The sequence below is a fragment of the Girardinichthys multiradiatus genome, chromosome 22, assembly GCF_021462225.1.
Source record: "Girardinichthys multiradiatus isolate DD_20200921_A chromosome 22, DD_fGirMul_XY1, whole genome shotgun sequence".
Lineage (NCBI taxonomy): Eukaryota > Metazoa > Chordata > Actinopteri > Cyprinodontiformes > Goodeidae > Girardinichthys > Girardinichthys multiradiatus.
The window spans coordinates 41,345,757-41,368,324 of record NC_061814.1 but is presented as its reverse complement, the minus strand read 5'-3'; positions in this window follow the sequence as shown (position 1 = coordinate 41,368,324).

Sequence of the window (22,568 nt, the reverse complement as noted above, 5' to 3'; positions counted from 1 at the left end):
CAAAGCTCTCAAGGCTGGGGTTATTCCTGGTTATTGTGCACTTCTCTCTACCACAGTTTTCCTTCCACCTAACCTTATAATAATATATTTGGACAAAAGCACTCGCTGAATAACCAGCTTGTTTAGCAATGACCTTTTGTGACTTTACACTACTTGTGGTGGGTATCATTAACTGTCTGCTGGACAACAGTCATTAATACCCAACAGGCTTACCTATGGCTGCGTAGGCCATAACAGGATCTTAACTTATCATTTCTGTATGAAACATCCTTTTTTCTAGGTCTTATGTAATATTCAAGCCTAGATTAAGGCTTATCACCTAAATGAACAGCAATAAACATTTGTGATATATCGCTCTGTGTGTAATGAATCTAAAGAATATATAAGTTTTACTTTCCAAATAGAATTACTGAAATAAATTAACTTTTCAATGATATGGTAATTTATTGAGTTGCACCTGTATAGTTTACAGACAGGCAGTAATAAAAGCCTATAAATAATTTCAGCTTGCACTCTGTAAGAAATGGCTTCATGTGTGTGCGGGTGCAGTTACATGAGGAGAAGGTAAATCATACAAACATGGCCAAGCACCTTTGTCTCTTGAGTGGAACATGGAGGTGCCGATAAGGGGTTCACTTGAATGAACACAGACATGCTCGTCACCCCACTTGACAAGTGCATCTTAACCAAACACACCTGCTTCATGTTGGTTTTATCGTTCTGCTGCAGTTTGTGCACACACCACTGGCCCGAGGCTCTGGCTGGGCCATCCATCAAGCTGAGATTATTGCTTTTTATCTTGAGTACATCTCTGAATGAAATGCTAAGGGTTAGTGAAATATTAGGCTGTGTGTGATAATATTTAATATATCTATGGCTCTGGCCCACATGTTTTACATTGCCTGTTAACGTTAGGTGGATATTAGAGTACAATGTCACTTTTTAAGCAGCAGATGTTCCACAGTGTTGGCTGTATATCACAGCTGGATGTTAAATCTGCCTCTTTATTTCACACATGCAGGATGCAGAAAAAAACGGCACACATTGCTCATTCACATGTTCTTAATTCAGCTGTATAATGTTAATTAGTCACAAATATTAAAATCCAAGCCTTCGCTTCACTGAACATGAGTTTCATTAATGTTTTGCGTCTAATCTTAAACTCATCTTTGTCATCTTCGGGGATCTTTACTACAGTTTGGCCTTTGTGAACAGGCTGATAGAACTAAAACAGGGTAAGGAATGGATCAGTCTGTTTTTGAAGTTAGCTCCACCTGAACGTCTTACTTGCGATTGTTTTGGAGCAATAGTTAAGAATTTGTGTTACAAAAACCAATCAGACTCTTCTTATCTAGTTGAAGGTCATTATGAACATTATCTCATTCAGTTTATAGTATGCTTTGATAATTCTACCAAACATTTTTATACTGTAATTTATAGTAATGTAGTAACCCATTTACAGTTCGCTTTCTTCATATCATGCATTTCCATGATGGATATTCAGACAGCAAAATATAATATCCTATTCCATGACGGATTTAGATATACAGTGCCCTCCTCATTTATGGCGCTCCTTATTGCAGTATCATACCGTCACAATGAAAACAGATATTTTTAAATAGAATCCTGTGTAACACAATTATTGGCACCCCTGTTGTACATCCTCCTTTTTACCAAAAGGCCAGCACTTAGTCTACTCCATCTCACACAGTGAGAGCGAAGCTTGATCATCAACGTCTCCGTTTTATGCTGTCTTGTCTTTAGCTCCCCCCACAGGTTTCCCACAGCATTTAGATCTGATGACATATTTTCAGTTTTCTGACAGAGGCCATGATATTCGTGTATAAAATGTTTCTTCTTTTTCTTTTTTATTTCAAAGAGTTCATGATGACGTCCACTCTAACAAGATTCCCAGGGCTTTTGGAAGTTAATCAGGCCCACAGCAACATAGATCCTCCACTGTTCTTAACAGTGGGCATTCCTCCTTTGTTTTACACCAGACTCACCTGGAAGATTAGTTACCAGAAAGCTCAGTGTTGGTCTCATCTCACCAAAGCACACAGTTCCAGTTAAAGTCCAATCAGTTTTTAGCAAATACAACGCGGTTACGTTTGCGAAGGTACACATTCTGTGTTCTGAGTTCAGGTTCTCCCCTTGGGACGCAAACGTCACTACCTAGGCTGTAGGAACAGACAACATATGTACCCAGAGCTGTTCTTCTCCTTAGCTCCTTCCTTAACTCACAAATCTAAAAAATACAGTTTATAAATTATTATTCGTGGGCAAATAAAGTAATTTTAGTTATTGGTTGGTTTTCTTGTAGCGGTTTCCTGACCTATGAAGATCAACACGCAACTGCCTTTATTGAGAAGCATGTTGACTTATCTTTCCCATTTTGAAGAGTGGCAAAGAGTTATTGGCTTATGTGCCACAACGTATTTGTACCACAGAGAAATATGAAGTCAGGAGAAAAGAAAAAGTTATTCAACACCCTAAACAACTTTAAAACAATTCAAGTATAAATCGCAAAAAGGCGTCTATTACACTTATTTGCACAGAAAAATTGCTTCATGAAAATGTGTCTGTCTTCTTGGACTCCTGTTAAGTGTTTAATGGCTAGCAGGGTCGATCGAAGCAGGATCACAGGCAAAACTGCAAAGATCTCCGACAGTCTAGCGAATACCGTTTATAGCTTGGCAGGATGCGATCTGATAAGACCTCGGTCGGAGTATTTACACCGCAGCAGCTGCTGGTAGACTTCCAGGAGTTGATGATTTATCCCGTCACGTCACCACGCACATTCCTGTTTCGGGAATATTTTATGATCTGTTGTGGTTAGCAGTGTCAGGTTGAGTTGAGTGAAATAACGAGCAGAGGCACGCAGATAAACAACCCAGGTCATGACACTCTTCCTTAATTTGACAATAAGTCAAACACGTTCATATATTACTCTGTGAGACCGAACCACATGTTCCCTGTGAGATAAAACCCGATCGGCTGCATTCCTACATCACCTGTAGAGGTTGTGCAGAACATATTTGTGCATTTAAAAACAGAATATCACACCATGAACTAGCAGTCACATAAATGCACAATCTACTGTACATCTTGAAAGAACTTCGCTGAAGGTCATAAGTTGCCCAGCATCAGAGAGAGCCCTCCTGCTTGGCCCAGCTCCACATGTTGAACCACATTAGCAATGGCCCCTAATGGCCACTATTCACCAAGTCCACATGGTTCTGGATCCTCTTTTTTCCAACACTCTGCTGGTTGTTTTACATTTATTAAACACTTAAAAATCCTGAGGCCACAAGGTTGTCCATCTGTTGAGGACAAGAGAAAGTAGACGAGGAGGCGCGGCAGGGCGAGTGGAAACAGTCGTGATGTCACTCTGGGTCTTAATGCGGTGCAGGTCTGAGCACCGGCCGGGATGACTGATTTAAAAGGTACAGCTTTTAACTGGGAGAACAGTCAGATCACAGATGAATTTTAATCAAAAAAGGAGGAGAACGGCACACAAATCACCCCTGCTTGGATCTCAGGAATGTTTTTGTGCGTGGTTTTGATATATAGGTGCAGATGTGCGACTGCACCATGACGAGCAAAGCTAAAAAGGGCCGCAAAGCTGGTGCAGCATGTCAGCAAGGCGACTCCCTAAACTTCCTTCATTTCTGCATCATAACCTTAAAAAGGGTCAGTGAAACACAAACCCTGCAGTATCTGCTGAACACTGCAGCCTTCTGCTTGTGTGTGGTGGTTACGGACTTTTGATTTTTTTATATGTTTTTGGAAATAAAAACAAGTTAGAAGTGGTAACATATGCATATAGAAGGGCCTAAAACGTTTTGTTGCTTCAGGAAAGTTTAGCTGATGGAAAAAGTGCAGAAGAAAAAACTGCATAAGCAACACGGATAACTGCACTCTTGGCCGAATTCAGAGGCAAAGCCAATTCAAGAGTTTTGGGGAGATTCATAAGCCAGACATTCACAGCTGGACTCAGTGCTTCTACAGCAACTACATCCACATATATCCAGGTCATGGCCTACAGCATTCACCTTCCTTGTGTCAAGCCACTCCTGAACCAGAGACAATGTTAGAAGTATCTTAGCTGGGCCACAGTCTGTAGGACGAGTGGAAAGTCTCTGACAATATGATGGACATAGAGCTGGATTACCACACTGAAAATAGTAAACTACCAAGAGAAATAAATTCAAACACAACAGTTAAGTAAGTAGGAACTAAATGGGTTTGCAACAGGCTTAAAAGTGTTTGGATCAATGGGAATGTAGGGGTATGATGTGGTGAAGGGGCAAACTGACCCAGAATCACCTTGCTGCACCATGGGGCTGACATGGCGCTGGACATTGGGCTGTCAGGAAGGTCCACTTAGATCAATCCTGCCACATCAATGGCAGGGTTACTATAGTAGATACTTGACTGTAATAATACTTAGAGCATGGCCAGTAAGTAGGAGACCTCCAACTTTAGTAAGTAAATAGAGAAAAAAGCTTCATTTTATGATGTTCCTGAAAGTGTATATCCTCATATACCGTATTTTCTGGATTATAAGCCGCTACTTTTTTCACACACTTTGAACACTGCGGCCTATACAACGGTGCGGCTATTGCATGTTTTTTTTTCATGCCGCCAAAAAAATTTTGTCTGGTAACAGTAGACCAATCAAATTAATGAGTAGTTCAAAGAGGTCCAATGACCCTGCGCGATGAATCAAGAGCACTTTTACAATTCAATTACCGGTATTGTAAATCAGATATTTATATTCACCCTCATCAACATGGAAAATCACCAACAGGTTTCGAAAGGCTGGACTGCTGCGTGATGAAGGGGACCAGGTGCGCTCAGGTGAGAGCGTCAACGAAGAGGCTGAAGTGAGAGACGTGATCCGGAGGCTGTTCAGTTCGGACACTGAAGAAGAGGACTTTGATGGTTTCAGTGCGCAGGAAGAAGATGAAGAAGGCGATCAATGACCTTTGACCTGGTAGGCTGCAGTGTATATCAGTTAGGAGATATTGGAATGTTGTTCATGCACTGTTCAGTAAAAAAGTATTAGCAACGAAATTTATGTTACTGATAACGTACGTATATTTAAAAGTAGCCGTGTTACAGGCACTGTTCGAAAAAAAGCATTTGCAAAATGCATTTGTTTATATCACCATACGGATTAAGTTAAAAGTTCAAAATTCCTCACGTGTAATATCTTTCTGTATAAATCATATTACAACGCGGGACACCCGCGGCTTAACATCCGGTGCGGCCTGTACAAGAACAACATTGGTTTTCTTTCTAAAATTAGAGCAAGCGGCTTTTAATCAGGTGCGCTCTGTAGTCTGGAATTTACGGTAATTATTGCTACTATTTCTGACTGGCTTTATTAATATGTGTAGAATATAGTGCTTTGAAAGAGTATTGTTACCCATTGAATATAACACACATTAATGGAAGTGGAGGGAAAGTGATTCATGGTTTTCCTCAATTTTACAAATAAAAATCTGAAAAGTGTGGCATGGATTTGCATTAGGCCCTTTTGTTGAAGAATCTTTTGTTGAAATTACAGCTAAGATTTTTGCCTCTTTTTTGCAAAATAGCCAAAGATTACAGATTTTCTATTGGATTTAGGTCTGGACTATGACTAGGCCATTGCATAATTTTTCCATCGTAGCTCTTGCTGTATGTTTAGAGTTGTCCTGCTGAACAGGTTTTGTTCCAGGATTTCTGTGTATTTTGCTGGATTCATCTTTGCAGCAACTCTGACCAGCTTCCCTGTCACTGCTGGGGAATACTATCCCCACATGAGGATGCTCTCACCACCATGTTTCACTTTATTTAAGGGTAACAAATTGAAGGGGTCTCAAAACAAGCCACAGTACATTTAGTATTTTAAATCAAGCTAACATATAACAGAAAACGAAAGAGGAAATGTTATTCTTGTAATATGTGTAATAAATGTGTTTATTTGTGAAACATTACAAATACTGTACTGTTTTTATTATAGAAGAGAGTGAAATCCAGTTGGAAACCTCACTGTTTCCCTGCAGGACTTAAAATTTGTGCATTCTGACATGCACAGTGTCAGGTCAGCAACATACACTGGGGTCATGATTAATAGTGCAAGGGGGCAGGTGTCTACCATGCACCAGTATGCAAAGGCTTTACCCAGACCAGAGGAAGCCTCTACATGTGTATGCCCTGCAGTCACCCCTTTACAGGATGAAATAATTCACCCGAAATGTTCAGAAGAGACTTTGTGAGGCAAAGTTCAGAGGCATGCTAATGACAAGAGCATGCTCACACAGAGGAAAAGGAACCTCTCAACTCTGAATGAATCGAGAGTGGCAGAACAGAGGTTAGGCCACTGCAGGCCCCTTGTGCCTGTGTGTAGTCCACATCGCCAGGACTTGCAAATGACTGAAAGAAACAGGTTGTTTCATTGCTCTTTAAAATGCAGTGCAAAAATGTCTCACATTTGCATTTTTTTAGCTGGAACCATTACATATGGTTAAATGGATTTAGTTTTACCAGGCTGCCATTCAGTTTCGCACTGTTAAAATAAAAAAATGCAACTGCATTTTACACTAGAATGGTTCAGTGTGCATTACAGTAATGAATAAAAAGTATTTGTCTTTTGCTAAGTAAGAAGATATAATGTGCTCCTATTTACGCAACATCATAAGTGTCACACTGATAAATTTACAGCATCTAAGAAACAAACACCGAACATCAAGTGCATGAAAAAAAGCATTTTTTCTTAGATATACAGAAAAAAGTGTGTGGGTTGCATCGTTGTGTTTAACATTCCTCAGTCCTCCCAGCAGAATGCAATCATCTTATTACCAAATTCTACAAGGATAATCATCCTACACAGCTGCTCCGTCTGCATATTTTTAAAGGAATCTCCTCTTAAATGAAGACATTTTTCCACATGTATTTATGTGCCACATTTATTTTCCATAAATATGGATAAATCTGTAACATAATGTGCTGTCCCATGTTTAATATGATCCCAACAGAGGAGAAAGGATGATACATGAAGAAAAAATAGGATTTATTTAGAAAACGTTTCCTATTTTACAGTAGAGTATTCAGTTCCTTTTATGACAATAATTAAATAAATACATTAATAAATAAAAATGTTTGTTTTTATTAATAAAAAAAATCTTGGGCACTATAATAGTAATTAAAAAAATCTTAAGAGGTTTATTTAAGTATTTTTTAAAACTAACAAAAATGTGTAGAAAAAATGCCTTTATTGCTTTTCCACTTTATTAAAATACACCGGAAGGTTAAGCTGTTTGCACTGGGAGTGGCCATACTTACTGAATAAAATGTGAGTAAAATATTTACCCAGAGATTATAAATTGCATCACAGTTAGGTGCTTCTTTAAGAAAAATGCAGCAACCAAACTTTCAATCAATCAACCTTTATTTATACAGCGTTTTACACACCCAAATGACCAAAGCGCTGTTCAGGTCCAAAAATAAAACAAAAACATAGAAATGACCAAAAGACACAAACACCAACAGTAACACAAATAACCAAGAAGAAAAAAGGGTAAGGAAGTTCCTGACTGTTTGAACACTTGAAAGGCAAAATTAAAAATCTTAAAATCATTCCTAAAACATACAGGCAACCAGTGCAAGGAGGACAATGTGGGGGTAATGTGCTAACGTCACTTATTACCCGTTAGCAGACGGGCAGCAACGTTTTGGACCAGCTGCAGGCGACGTAGAAGGGAGTTGTCCAACTCTGCATAAAGAAAGTTGTAGTAGACCAGTGTAGAGGTAATATCACCCTTTCAAGGCCATTGGAAAGCAAATAGGGGCTGATGATAAAAACAAGACTGGACTACCTCACTGACCTGTTTATCAAATTAGAAACAGTTATCAAAAATCACATCAAGATTCCTCACAGCAGGACAATTAAAATAACTCATAGGACCAATAGCAGTTTTTCAGATCAGGTTTTTAAAACTGAGTTTATATTCACATACTGGTAAAGATGTATTTGTAAAATAAGCTTCCAGAGATGTTACGACACATTCTTCTGGATTGTTTCGTTTAGCAATAGGCATCCAGATGATAGACAAAATCCCAATTGTTGCAAAAAGATGCAAAATTATGGTTGAGGTGCTTTAAAAATAACAAGTTGAAAATTCTTGAGCATTATGTTGGAAGCATTATGTCAAGAAGGTCATGAATGAAGAGATCACGTCTCACAATCTTTGGGAAATAAATGCCTAAATAGATGACCTTTGTCTTTCACGTGGAAAAGGTCAGGACAATTTGAGGACCTGTGACGTGTATCACAGATTACACCGTGGATGACTTGTCAGGTGACACGATAGCAGCCATGATCTGCCATCAGACACCAGAACATTTTACTGAGACAACTGATATATTCTGCTTAAAAAGAACAAAAGGTGCATGTGCTTCTGTGTTGTGTCTTACAGCAGAAACTGTGAAGTTCGCCCTGTGTGAGCTGCTAGGAGCCATCAGTGTCGGCTGAAGGTATCTGCTCAGTGTTTCCTGAAGTGGTTCCCTGCGCGGGTCAGGCTCCCTGCTGCTATCATCATCCTTCATGTTCTTCTCCAGCACACACTGCTGACACTCTGTAATCTCCCCTCCATACATCTTCAGGTGGCGTCTTCCAGATGTTTCAATCCACTTACAGCAACGGTTATACTTGTGCATTTTCTTTTTCAAATTAAGCAGAATAAACTAAGTTAAGCTCAAAATGATCCATAACTCAGGTAGATTTAAATTAGAAAACTATTTTTATTTAACCAAGAAACTTGTTCTAGAAAAAGATGCTAAAACAATGGAGAAATATAAGTTTCCAGAAATATTTCTTTATTTACCTTTTATTAAAAAAGTGGCATGTAGAAGGTTTTTACCATTTGATCCCACCTCTAAATTAAATTCTGTTGTTTCAATCACGTCTGCAGGTGTAGAAGGTTTGTTCTGGAGAAACTTGACTGGCCTGCACAGAGTCCTGTTTGCCACATTTCAGGCTTCAAACATAAAGATATAAAATTCTAATTTTTGTGAAGAATCAACAACAAGTTGGACACAATCATGAAGTGGAATGAAATTTATTGGATGTGACAAACTTGTTTAACAAATAAAAAACTGAAAAGTGGGGCGTGCAATATTATTCGGCCCCTTTACTTTCAGTGCAGCAAACTGACTCCAGAAGTTCAGTGAGGATCTCTGAATGATCCAATGTTGTCCCAAATGACTGATGATGATAAATAGAATCCACCTGTGTGTAATCAAGTCTCCGTATAAATGCACCTGCTCTGTGATAGTCTCAGGGTTCTGTTCAAAGCACAGAGAGCATCATGAAGACCAAGGAACACACCAGGCAGGTCTGAGATACTGTTGTGGAGAAGTTTAAAGCCGGATTTGGATATAAAAAGATTTCCCAAGCTTTAAACATCCCAAGGAGAACTGTGCAAGCAATCACATTGAAATGGAAGGAGTATCAGACCACTGCAAATCTACCAAGACCCGGCCGTCCCTCTAAACTTTCATCTGGAACAAGGAGAAGACTGATCAGAGATGCAGCCAAGAGGCCCATGATCACTCTGGATGAACTGCAGAGATCTACAGCTGAGGTGGGAGAGTCTGTCCATAGGACAACAATCAGTCATACACTGCACAAACCTGGCCTTTATGGAAGAGTGGCAAGAAGAAAGACATTTCTCAAAGATATCCATAAAAAGTCTCGTTTAAAGTTTTCCACAAGCCACCTGGGAGACACAGCAAACATGTGGAAGAAGGTGCTCTGGTCAGATGAACCAAAATCCAACTGTTTGGCCACAATGCAAAACGATATGTTTGGCGTAAAAGCAACACAGCTCATCACCCTGAACACATCATCCCCACCGTCAAACATGGTGGTGGCAGCATCATGGTTTGGGCCTGCTTTTCGTCAGCAGGGACAGGGAAGATGGTCAAAATTGATGGGAAGATGGATGGGACCAAATACAGGACCATTCTGGAAGAAAACCTGTTGGACTCTGAAAGAGACCTGAGACTGGGACGGAGATTTATCTTCCAACAAGACAATGATCCAAAACATAAACCCAAATCTACAATGGAATGGTTCACAAATAAACGTATCCAGGTGTTGGAATGGCCTAGTCAAAGTCCAGACCTGAATCCAATCCAGAATCTGTGGAAAGAGCTGAAGGCTGCTGTTCACGAACGCTCTCCATCCAACCTCACTGAGCTCCAGCTGTTTTGCAAGGAAGAATGGGCAAGAATTTCAGTCTCTCAATGTGCAAAACTGAAAGAGACATACCCCAAGTGACTTGCAGCTGTAATTGCAGCAAAGGGTGGCGCTACAAAGTATTAACGCAAGGGGGCCAAATAATATTGCACGCCCCACTTTTCAGTTTGTTAAAAAGGTTTGACACATCCAATAAATTTCATTCCACTTCACGATTGTGTCCCACTTGTTGTTGATTCTTCACAAAAAATTAGAATTTTATATCTTTATGTTTGAAGCCTGAAATGTGGCAAGAGGTTGAAAAGTTCAAGGGGGCCGAATACTTTCGCAAGGCACTGTATACATCCGACTAATAAACATTTTTAAACTAGAAATGTGATTTAAATAAAATGTATGTTTCATACCTGCTTAAATGTTATGTTTAAAAGGTACTTTTAATATGACAAACGAGCCCCATTGGAACACATATTCTAATTATTTATGTATATATATATATACATATATATATGTATATTTATCTTTGGTAGTATTCTTCATCCTTTGGGTGACGGGATAGTGATAATTGTCACATTGTACAATATGACATCAAAGGTCAAGGTCTCTGATGGAGAAATGTTGAGTAATTGTCTCATTTTTGTGTCATTTCAACCACAAAAGGTCACTCAGATGACATTAAGCAGAGCTGACATTTCTGATTGGCAGGTTGAGCCTCCTGTCCTTTTGTGATACTGTACCAATATGTTCATAAAGGTGTCGAAACGCAGCTCTGTTACAGCTGGCTGAAAGGTGCCCTGTGTCTCTTCCTTCACAAACTAGCATCTTGTAAACAGAATAAGTGAAATGGACGAAAAACCATAAGGATGCTGACACATTTGTTGGTACCCCGCCCAACAAACAAAAAAAACTCTCTTAAATTAAAGATCAACAGTATCATGTTTATTCAGTTTTGAACACAAATCAGACTTTTGGTTGATTATTTCTTAAAATGGGAAATGAAGATGACAGGGAAAGAAAATTTAATATTCTTAATTTAAGATTTTCTTGCAGAACTTTTGGTAACAATATGATTCAACTTAGACTTTCCTCTGAAAAACATGTGAAATTATTTGGACTCAAGGCTTGACTTGAACTTGCTCCTCAAAAATGTGAGATTTAACTTGGACTTGTCCCTCAAAAACATGACTCAACTTCAACTCACCCCTTAAAGATCAGGACTTGACTTAGACTACACCCTCATAAAATGAGACTCGGCTCTCAAAGATTTGACTTGAAAAAAATGACATGTTAACATCTCTGTCGGGTATGCATAAAAAATGACTTTTAAATGAATGACATGTCAGGAGAGATGCAGCATTCGTTCAATGAGCTCATAGCGAACCTAAAAAGAGCTGAAAGCTCAAACCTGTATTGGTTTGGATGCAGTTGCTGTACATTCTCAGCCTTTCCATCTATTTGCAAATATTTCTCTATTCTCAATTACAAATGTGTTTAAAACTGCTCTAATGCTTGTGAAAAAAGGTCACATTCAAACACGGCTTTTGCCACAAATATGCTATTTTCCAGTAGAAAGGCCAATTTGCTGCTTATGTGCTCTGGTGTACCTAAGCGTTGTTTAAAGCACATCAATGCAAAGCAGGATTAAATATTCCTGTATTTTGCTAATCATTTATGAAATGCATAATTATCTGAGCCTGTAGTTGAGTGGATTAGGAGTCATTGATTCTCTCTCTCTCCGTCTCTGTGTATATATAGTGCCTACCTAACCCTTTTAAACTCCCCAATAGAAATATTCTGGATAATATGTATGCATATAGTTGGCAGAGCTGCACTCCGGTTCATGTTTCATGCAATGTGAATGACTAATCCATGAAATGTGTGGGTGGCATGATTAACACAGACACCAGCACAGAAAATATGTTTGCTTTGAAACTTGAATGTGATACAAACATGAAACTATGAATAATTGCGGCAGAATGGGAGCCTGTATAGATTTAGAAACTCAGAAACGCAGTTTATGACTAATTGTGTTAAGTGAAAAAGACGAAGTGCAGTTTTGTTCCTGGGATAATTAGCTTTTAAATGTTGTGAGGGTGATTGTGGAGGCTCTCCTGGGCTCCAGCGCTTTTGGAGTGAGCCCTCTAGCTCTCCCATGGGGTACTAGCACTCATTACATGCAGCTTGCAGGCCAGAGGAGAGGAGGGAAGCCAGGCACTTGTGAGGAGACCCAACAAACAACATTTGCAGTTTTAAAAAAGTGGCAAAAGCAAAAAGGATATACAGCCATTTAAAACTAAAACAGAGTTTAGTTCCAGTAAAAAAGAAAATCCTTGTTTTGCACATAAAATCGATCCTTTCAGTGAATTCAGTTAATGAATGCACAGTTTCCACTCAACATAAAAATTATCATTTATTTTCTATCAAAGCTGTAGTGGTGAAAGAAAACATGTGTGGGTTAATAATTTTAGTTTGGCTTTTTTCATATTTAACGTTGCTTTATAAATGTTTTGATGTTTTGGTTAGTAGATGTGTGTAAAAGCGCTGAAAGAGACTAGTTTACAATATGTTTTCTTCATGTTCTGTTCTGATTTTGCTCCTTTGTTCAGCGGCTCTATAATGATGGATTTCTTTACAGTTACTTCCTGGAAATTAAGGATGTGGCAGTTATGGGTATCATAGTTTTAAGCTATCATTTTTGGTCCATACATCCCATCCAAATGCAGCTTAAACAAAGAAGTTGAATGTTAGGTTTGGTTATTCAATTTGATCGACCACAACCACCCTTCAACCACATCTTTATCTGGACATGTTTTCACCTCACATTTATAAACCATAATTTCATGCAGTTAAGATGGAAGGAAGATCTGTCTTTTCTGTCTATTCAGCTAAAATCAGTTCAGGAGTACGGTTAAAGATCCACACAAATGTTTCATCAGATTCATCTCGGTAAAAGTCCTTTCAGGGAGAAGTGACAGCAGCAGTTTTCTCCTGCTGTATGAGTAAAGTAGCTCTGCCCTTCCCCCACCTACTGCTGCACACAGGTGGCAACTCAAGCAGGCAGCCCCACAAATTACCCAGTTCAATTTAGCTTGTTATTCAGCAAAACCAGCTAAATGTATAACCTATTGTGCTTTAACCACTTGACAACTAAAAATAAATTTAGCAAGTACTTATTCTATATTTTAAATTAATATTCAATATGCTATTTTATCTGCTGCAGGAACAATTTTTGTTTTTCTGTTTTAAATGAGCAGGATTAGATGTTTCAAACTTTTTATTTAAATGTTTGTGTCAATACCCTGATACGTTCGTATTTTTACTCAGAGTTGTCACGCCGTGAGAATCTCTTAGGGGCCTATGCCATCTGGAAACTTTGTTTAAAAGTAACCAAAAATTTAATCGCATAGAAGTTCAGGAAGAGGAAAGGAAAAGGTGGATTTTAGAGAAAGGACAAGACAGAATAGGTGGCTATACAGAGAGATGGGGTGAGTAATTACTGAATGCAAAGGCCACAAACAGAGCTCCTGCTGTCGCTGAAAAATCAAATCTGTCAGCAATTAGAGGGAGGCCAAGCAGCACTTGTCAGTGGACAATGAGCCAAGAGGAGAGGGGGCTAGCAATTATTAGAGCTGATAGAGTACCTTTATTTATCTAAACAGCAGGTTAGTTGCCCAATCTCCCCCTTTGTCACTTGTTGCTTGCATGAAAGGGGCACCACTTAATCCGAATAGTGTTCCTTGAGGCAACCAATGGGTATTATAGCCCGGGCCGAGGGCTCGAGAGGGTTGCTTCTCAGTGAGGGGAAAAATAATCCAGGGGTTGATCTCATGCTCTTGCAATGCTTCCTTTTGCTCAAAGAGCTGATTTGGGATCCCTTATGTTTGAAGCTATTTATTAGAAGTTTAGGAAGGAGCTGGAGGAGTTGGGTGGGGATGAGAGGGGGTCACTCGTCTAAAACATGTAGTCGTTATCAAAGACTTGTGCTCCTTCAAGGGGCAAAAGCCGACGGGGTCTAAGAGTGGGGATTTGAGATGTGTGGGGCTTATTTTCATCTGAAGTGAACTGCAGATACAATCCGCAGCATCAAGTCTGCAGCTCTCACTGAAATATAGCAGGATCCTGCAAACAGGGATGATTATCTTTTGTTGTGTGAATGAAAGGAGAAATCTTGTTTAGTCCTATTTGTAGTTGCTTTGAATGTAAACTTCTCATTAAGTATAAGATTAAAGCAAAAATAAGTGATCTAAGGTTCACACACACTAAGCTGTGCACTGTTTTTTTTTATTTGTATTAAAACAACCTTTCTCCTTGAAAATTAAACGGACCTAATGTTTTCTCATCACGTCTGTTTAAAGGTAAATTTTGCTCATGCAGTTAATTGCATCAGTATCTCTCTGGTGCAGAACGCGGGAGCGGCATCAACAAAAGTTAGCATTCATATGGAGAAAACTCAGGGTTAGGAGGGAATTTAAATTATTAGACAAATTGTTAAGTTCACGGTTCCTTAAAAAAGAATCGCAGTGAAGAACTAAACTGTACAGTTTGCTGATGATGTGAATCCATTTGATTAATGAAGTGTGTGTACATTTGTCATGTTTCTGCACAGAGTTAGGAGCCAAAACGATTGCTGAAATGTGTCATATCTTCTAATGTGCTTGATAACTCTTGTGCTGACAGAGACAAATTTTCTCAGACATCCTTAACTGCATTGAAAATTAATAGAAGCTTCAACAGCAAATGTTCTGTTGTTCAATTAAAATTTAAATTGGAAATTGTATTACCAGCATCTCAAAAAACGTTTAGAAATAAGAATTGGCACAGTTATTCGCAGGATAATTTTGATTAAGGATGTTATAGAGTCTGGATAAAAGTTTAAATGCTTCTAATTTTAAAAAGAAATTAATATAAATATTTTATCCACTTGCTTGTATTGAGCATCTAAAATTGCCAGAGGAGCTAAGAGTCATTTCAAGTGTGTTTGGGTAAAGTTACCATGAAGTTACTTCTTCATGATGCTGATTGATCCACCGTCTGTCTTCTTTTGGCAAGGCTGGTACAGATGTGTAAAAAGACTTAACATAAATGCATCGTATTACAGCAACATAATCCTACTCTGAAAAATCAAATCTTTTATTTAAATAATCCCATGTAAAATAGCTTTAACAAAATATTTACAGTTACAGTTATGTGCATTCCTAATATTTCCTATAAAATAAATGAAATTGAAGCATTTTTTATGTATACTTTACTTTTTAAGTTTATCAGTGTCCAAGAATATTTATTCAGCAATCCATGAATTCCTGTTTTCAAGAGGTGGAAATATGGCATGACACAGAGGCCCATTTCTCTAAGCCACTGTTCAAAACGGGAAAAAACAAGAGAACATGACAATAAAGTAAGGCAGATGTGTGTTAATCTTGTTGAGTCTGGAAATGGCAACAAGAAAATTACAACAAGCTTAAACCAGTCCACATGTAAAGTTAGAGCAGTTATTAAAAAGTTAAAAATAACTCAAACTGTGACTAAAGGACGAGGAGCCAAGTTTATCTGGCCAACACAGTGAGGAGGATGAGAAGGCAGGTAAAGAGTAAAGAGTGGGATTCTTAAGGTAACCAAGTCTCTATAACAACTTTTAGATCCCTTCTACCTGTAAAACGATGAAGGGAAAAAGCCTTCTCTGTCCTACAGTCACAAACAAATGTAGAGTTTTCCAAAGTCTACTTGGACTTCAACTGGAACCTTCTGCTTTGGTTAGATCAACCATTCAAGCATCCATTCATGCATACATAAAGGCAATTTAGAGAGACCAGTTAACCTCAAAGTAATGTTTTTGGACTGTGGGAGGAAGCTGGAGTACCTGTAGAGAACCCACCCATGCACAGGGAGAATATATCAACTTCATGCAGAATCACCAGGTTGGGATTCGAACCCAGGACTTCCTTGCTGCAAGGAAACAGTGCTACAAACTGCACCATCATGCAGCCATAAAAAAAAATAAAAAATGTAATTTTTTAAAATAAAAAATGCAAAGATAATTAGATCTTTTTTTTTTTTTTTATCTTTTTACCTGCTCAACAACAACTAAACATGCATTATTTTAATAAAATGAAGAAATGTGTCAGACCTTAGTTGAAATTGGATCTGTAAATGATTATATATTAAAAACATAAAAAGGAAAAATACAACAAGAGCGGGATATGGGTCACTCTTCAAAAGCACTTTCTAAATTTAGCCAAATTGAATGAATGCGTACTGAGCAACAGTGGCTTGATGTTGGCGTTCTTCTGTCCTATGAAATTAGAATGAAAAAAAATAAAAGACATTTTATTTTGTACCTAACATTTTCCACTTTAAGAAGACTTGAATCTATCAGTGAAAATCTTGAAAGCCTTGAAAAATGACAAAATATGTCATCTTCCATCATACGCCCGTGCTGTCAGGCCATGTTGGTACTGTTCTTGAATTGGGATCACACAAAATCATTCCAAGGGCCACAAATGGCCCCCAGGCCACACTTTGAACACCCCTGGGTCAGATGAAACTAAGATTGAGCTTTTTTGTAATAAACACTCCAGGTGGGTCAGGTGGAAAACATAGGATAAGTACAGAGGAGTGTTGCACAAAAACTGTGACACCCAGGAGTTTTTTTACCTGCTCAATAATTATACTCCAATTAAAGCTTGTAGTTTGAATGTTTCAATCTTTTTCAATCTTTACCAAGGGTGCCAGTAAGTGTGGAGGACTCTGTACATCTCCAATCGATTCCTGATTTGTACAGAGGATGATCTCTGTGGTGAGACAGTCTGATTGTCAGTGAAGTATGCAGAGAGCCGTGAAGTGCTGCCCTAAATATTCCTGTTTATATGGACTCCAGATGTGAAAAATATGAAATGCCGTAAATCACTGCAGGCTGATTAACTCTCTGTGTTTTGCCGTTGAAAAATGCATAAGTGCATCACTCATGGCTTGAAGCAGATTTCTAAAGATTACAGACATGCACATTTTCCAAATAGTGGTAGGTTTTAATGTGGTTTACTGAGCACTCACATGGGAGGGCAAGAAGGCAAGACTCCGACTGTCGATACTTTAAGTCGACACATAGGTATTTTCCCGTGTCTCACACATACAAACATGTGCTGCTAAGATACATTATAGACAGATCGTGTGAAGAATCACTTGTACTTGCCGTTAGGCTGGAAAGCAATACGCAGTAATATCAGCAGCTGTATGTTTATCATTTTTCCAGTTGGAAAAACAACTAAACTAGTCATGTGGATGTAGCTGTCCGGTCTGTGATGGAAGATTTAAACTGTTTTATCATAATTTGAGGAAAAAAAATGTTTCAGATTATTGCTGAGGACAACTGGTGGTCAAAGGAAACACGTGAAAATATTACTTCTCGTGTTTATTTTGAAACGTTTACAGCTCAGACAAATTTGCCTGACAGGAAAGTGTTCTCCCACAATGCCTTCTTTTTACTCTTACATTCTTCGCAAGCAGCTGTGGGCCGTTTTCAATGAGACAATGGCTGGAAACACACACACACACACACACACACACACACACACACACACATACATCCTATCAAACCAGAACAAATGAGACTTTGATGCGAGTCTCTGCATGTCTGAATGTGCTACTTATGACACATTTCAGAAGTTGTTTTACGTCGTTGAGTGTTTAATTCATCTGGTTAGTGTACTTAAGGAACTATATTACAGCGGTCATAATTACTGTTTGGGTTTTTGTACCAAAAACATTGCAGTTCTTTAGCTCATTCAGACAGTTTTATTTAAATTTACTTGAGCTGACTGGATGGGCTTCCATTTAGATTTAGTGATGCTTCTAAATGCGGTTTAAGCTACTAACCAGACTTTTCTGTAAAATCCACCAAACTTAATCTAGATATAGTTTGTCACTCTTAGAGCAACATGTCATGGTCAGATTTTCTTTTTGTTTTGCTATTTTGATTGGAATCGTGATTAAGACTATTTACCTTCCAACATCTTCCACACACACATGCAGCTGGTGACATCACATTAGACATTAAGGTTCTTTTGAGTACATTCATTTGTATTTTTCTTGCATTTTTTCTTTTCTACTTTCAAGTTTTCATCAAATTCCTCGTCATAATTGTTTATTTGTATTTTATTCAGCTGCACCAAAATGTTTAAGCCATATGTAAGAACACAGCAAAGATTTCAGAAAAAACCGGCAACAATAAAACACAAGGAAGGAATCTGGAGTGGCAAGATTTTATTATCAAAGGCCGCTAGGGACTATATGAGAGGCAAATATGCACAAAAACTCATCAGATGGAAAAGTTGAAGCAGGAATATAAGATGATTTTACTGAAGTTCTGAAGACGATCTGAGTCATCACCATTTGTTCAGTTTCGCCACCCAGGGCAGAATCCATCATAGTTTGTGGGTCATCAGAGTCAAATTGTGCTTCGAACATAAAGATGAACCTCTTGCAACTCAAATGCAAAATAAAAGCTATGCCTAAATCTGTCAAAAGTTGCTTATTTGTAACGATTTTTGCAAAGGGCTGCTGATCAATTTGATTCTTATGATGTCATCAACGAAAACACAAACAAAGCAGAATTAGCTCTTTCTTTTTTGTGCACTTTTTAAAAACTTTGTATTGTGTGAAATCCTATAGTGAAAACTCATACTTCATTACTCATTTGTGCTTTTATTGTTGGTCTACATTTGTTACTGAAAAAAACACATCTGGTTAGTTAAATTTTCCTTCTTTTGCCTTCTGTATTTTTCAGAGATTGCACAAATAATCACTGAGAAATTAAAGAAGTAATCCCAGTATTTTCTGATTGATAAAAATAAGGTAACGCATCAACAGCCAGAAAGAACTGAGGATATCTTACTTTCAGGTTGCTTCGTCTGAGTGCTAGTTATGTTTGTCAGGTTTTCCTCCAAGATTCAGAGGCACAGTGGAGGTCTGTGCAGGTGGCACAGCTGTCGAGCCCTGCAGGGCATTTCCTCCTTCCTTCTCCTCCTCCTCCTTCTCCACAGGTGCTTATTAGCACATATGAGCTGCCACATGTTCTCAGCCCGGCCACCGCCCGAGGGGGCAAAATCAGTCTTCGCCCGTAATCTGCACAGCCTGACCGGGCCCTCACTCTCACTAACAGGAGCACATGGCAGAGCGTTTATGAAGCACAGCAGAAGTATTACTCTGATGTCCCCCTCCCTCTCCCGCAAACTTCTGGATAACCTTTAAAAGCATCTCCTCCTTTATTTCCATACTCCAAGTTTGAGGTCAGGCTGAAGCGGGATTTGATGCAGATAATGCATACGTGTGGGAGATATCTGCTTTCAAAGAATCATTCGGACTTATGGTTTGAAGTGTTCTTCATACAGATATCAAACAGCTCCACTATCGCTTGAAATGCTTTGCACCTGGTCAGCTTGACAGAAACTCATTGTCATCTTAACAGCCCCCCACTACGTGAGACCTGTGAATAGTTTCGCTGTGTGTATGCGAGGGGGGGGGGGGGGGGGGGGGGGGGGTTTAAGTGGGCATATGGCCATCGCATTTGCATTTAATGCCCTTCAGATTACTTGTTTTAACTTGTGCTAAACACCTCCCTCGGTTGGGGCTAATTTGATGAGGTCATGCTACGACCCCGTGACCCGCTCTCTCCATGTTCTCTAAGTGAAACCAGCTGAGTCACAGAGCTGGGGAAAGGCAGAGAGGAGTGGGAAAGGGACTTGGCTTTTGGGCCTGGACTGAGATTTACTCGCCTGTGAAACCGTTTTCCCAGTTCTGTTATGGAGTTGGGATCCATGCAAGTCCTTTCCCAAGTCAAACATCTAGTTGCAATTAAGTTGCAATTAAGAGATGCAGAATTTGCAATAGTGGGATTTAGGCATAAGTTACCATTATCAAGTTATACAAAGGTTTTAAAAACATTTTCCATCATACAGTTTCTACAGTTAGTTCAGATCTTTTGAAGTGAGGTTTTGTGGCGTTATTATTGCTAATAGTGCCCTTACCTGACGTAGACGGATGTCATATTATTGTGAGTTTGATGAAAAGTTAATAAGTCCTTCAAATGGTGAAAGCTAACAGCTGGTCAGATGTACACCATCTGTTTCAGCTGTCCTTTGCAATTTAAAGCAACTCAAACTGAAAATGTTTATATCAGTGGGATATAATATCATATCAGAGGATACTAACAGTCCACAATTTCGCTGAGAATTATTGGTGCTGTTTTGTTCAGCCCAACAACATCGTAGTGAACTCATGAGAATTACTTTAGTTTTGTAGCAGCATCCAAGATGGTGTGATACTGTGCTTTGCAGGTTATCTTGGCTGACCCACTGTTAGCCCATCTGCCTGATCAGCTGATACTACAGCATACGTCTAATTAGCTTGCAAGCCCCCCGCCATTCAATCTCAGCGTCATATGACATGTTTCTACTACAGGTAAGAAAACTATTACTGTATCATAAAAAATCCAAACAAGCCAGTTAAAGTCTTTTATAATGCCGGAGTGGTCTGACTTTTTTCCAGCTTTATGGAGTAATGCAGCTTTGCCCCTGCCCCACCTGTTGCTGCGAGTAATGGCATGGTAACTAGAGGAGCTGCCCCCCCATCACTCTTATTATGGTATTGCTGTTTTAAAACTACAGTGCATCAAGCTTTAAGATAGTTGGGAAGTTGTTTGAAAGAAAAACAAACAGACCATGTTATACATTTGTGCTTTAAAGCTTTACGTCATTATTATAGTTTATATTAGGCACCATGAAACTGTGGTATTTTTACCACTAGGTTATCATACCATGAGAATTTCATACAGACTCAATGCCACGAGGGGTTCAGTTATTCAATCCCTGTGTGTGACCTGCAAGATACCATGTTAGGACATTTATTTTCCCTTTCATTACTACGTTAAATAAACTGTTAGAAATGCATGAATGGCTTAAATGAGATTACCAATCTTAGATTTCATCATAAATGTAGGGGTGAAATACTAACTGGTTTTAATGGTTAAACTCACATCCCACTTTTAATTATTTGACTTGTTTTTCACATTTGTCATAGGGTAAGGATTGTGAAACTTTATATCCGAAGGTCTAAATCTGATTTTAAGACATGGTCAAACATGCAGAACAACTAGTGATGAGCAAACAGATTTATTTTAAACGTTAGCTTACAAAGAAGATACATGCCCTCCACCAATATTTTTGGGCCACGAGGGCGGTTTTTAGATGAGAATGTGGTATCCTGGTCGCCAGTCCATCACTGGGCAACACAGAAACAGGACAAACAACCATACATACACACACTCAGACCTAAAGGTAAATTAGAGAGATAAATGAGCCTAACAGTCTTGTTTTATGACTATGGGAGGACGCTGGAGTACCCTGAAAGAAACCCTCGTATGGGGAGAACATGCAAACTACTTGAAAGACCCAGGATGGGATTTGAACCCCGGACCTTCTTGCTGTCAAGCAACAATACTAACAAATAAAGTACCTTTCTTTAAACTGAAAGAAAATGCATATACTGAACTTAACGTGCAACAAGAAATTAACAAAAATTACTGAAGTAAAACTTAAGATACTCACAGAAATCTGTCAGTTGTCTAAAAGACCTATAAAAACACAGCTGGGTAATAAAGAATAGATTTCCACAGAGCGCAAAGTTTTTAAAAGTATTTTTGTAAAATTAAAGGGGTACTTGTGCCTCACACTGAATTTCATTAGCATTTCATTATTATTACATGGTCTGTAATAGGGCTGCACAACAGACGGCATATTTATTATTATCGCAGTAAAAGTGTACGCATTATGCATGTTGTGAAAAACCACATGGGCTGCAATAATTATTAGCAAATCATTTAATGCATTGAGGCTCGCCTTGCCTGTAAAATATTTGGTGACACTTGTTGTTTAATGCACAATAAAAAGTGTTAGAAGGTGAAGAGGTGCTAAGGTATTCAATCCTACCACCATGTTTTTCCTGCATGCTGAGCACCCCTCATTGTGCACTCAGCAGATTGTTTCTAGAGGTTTCACAAGCAGTGATTAACACATTTAACACCTGACCTTCATTAAATGATGTTAAATGTTACACGATACAGTCTGCAGTCTAAATACAATGCAGCGAGCACTCGGACTGTGGTGTTTTTACGAGCGGAGAGGACACCATAAGCTGCTCTAATTACTTTTAGAACATGCAATTTGGGGTTCAGAGTGCTGCATGTAAGCTTTAGCTTAGTTTTGTGAGTATCTAAAAGAAGTTGAGTCTCAGTTCATCTGCAGTGTTGGAGTGGAGAAATAATGACACT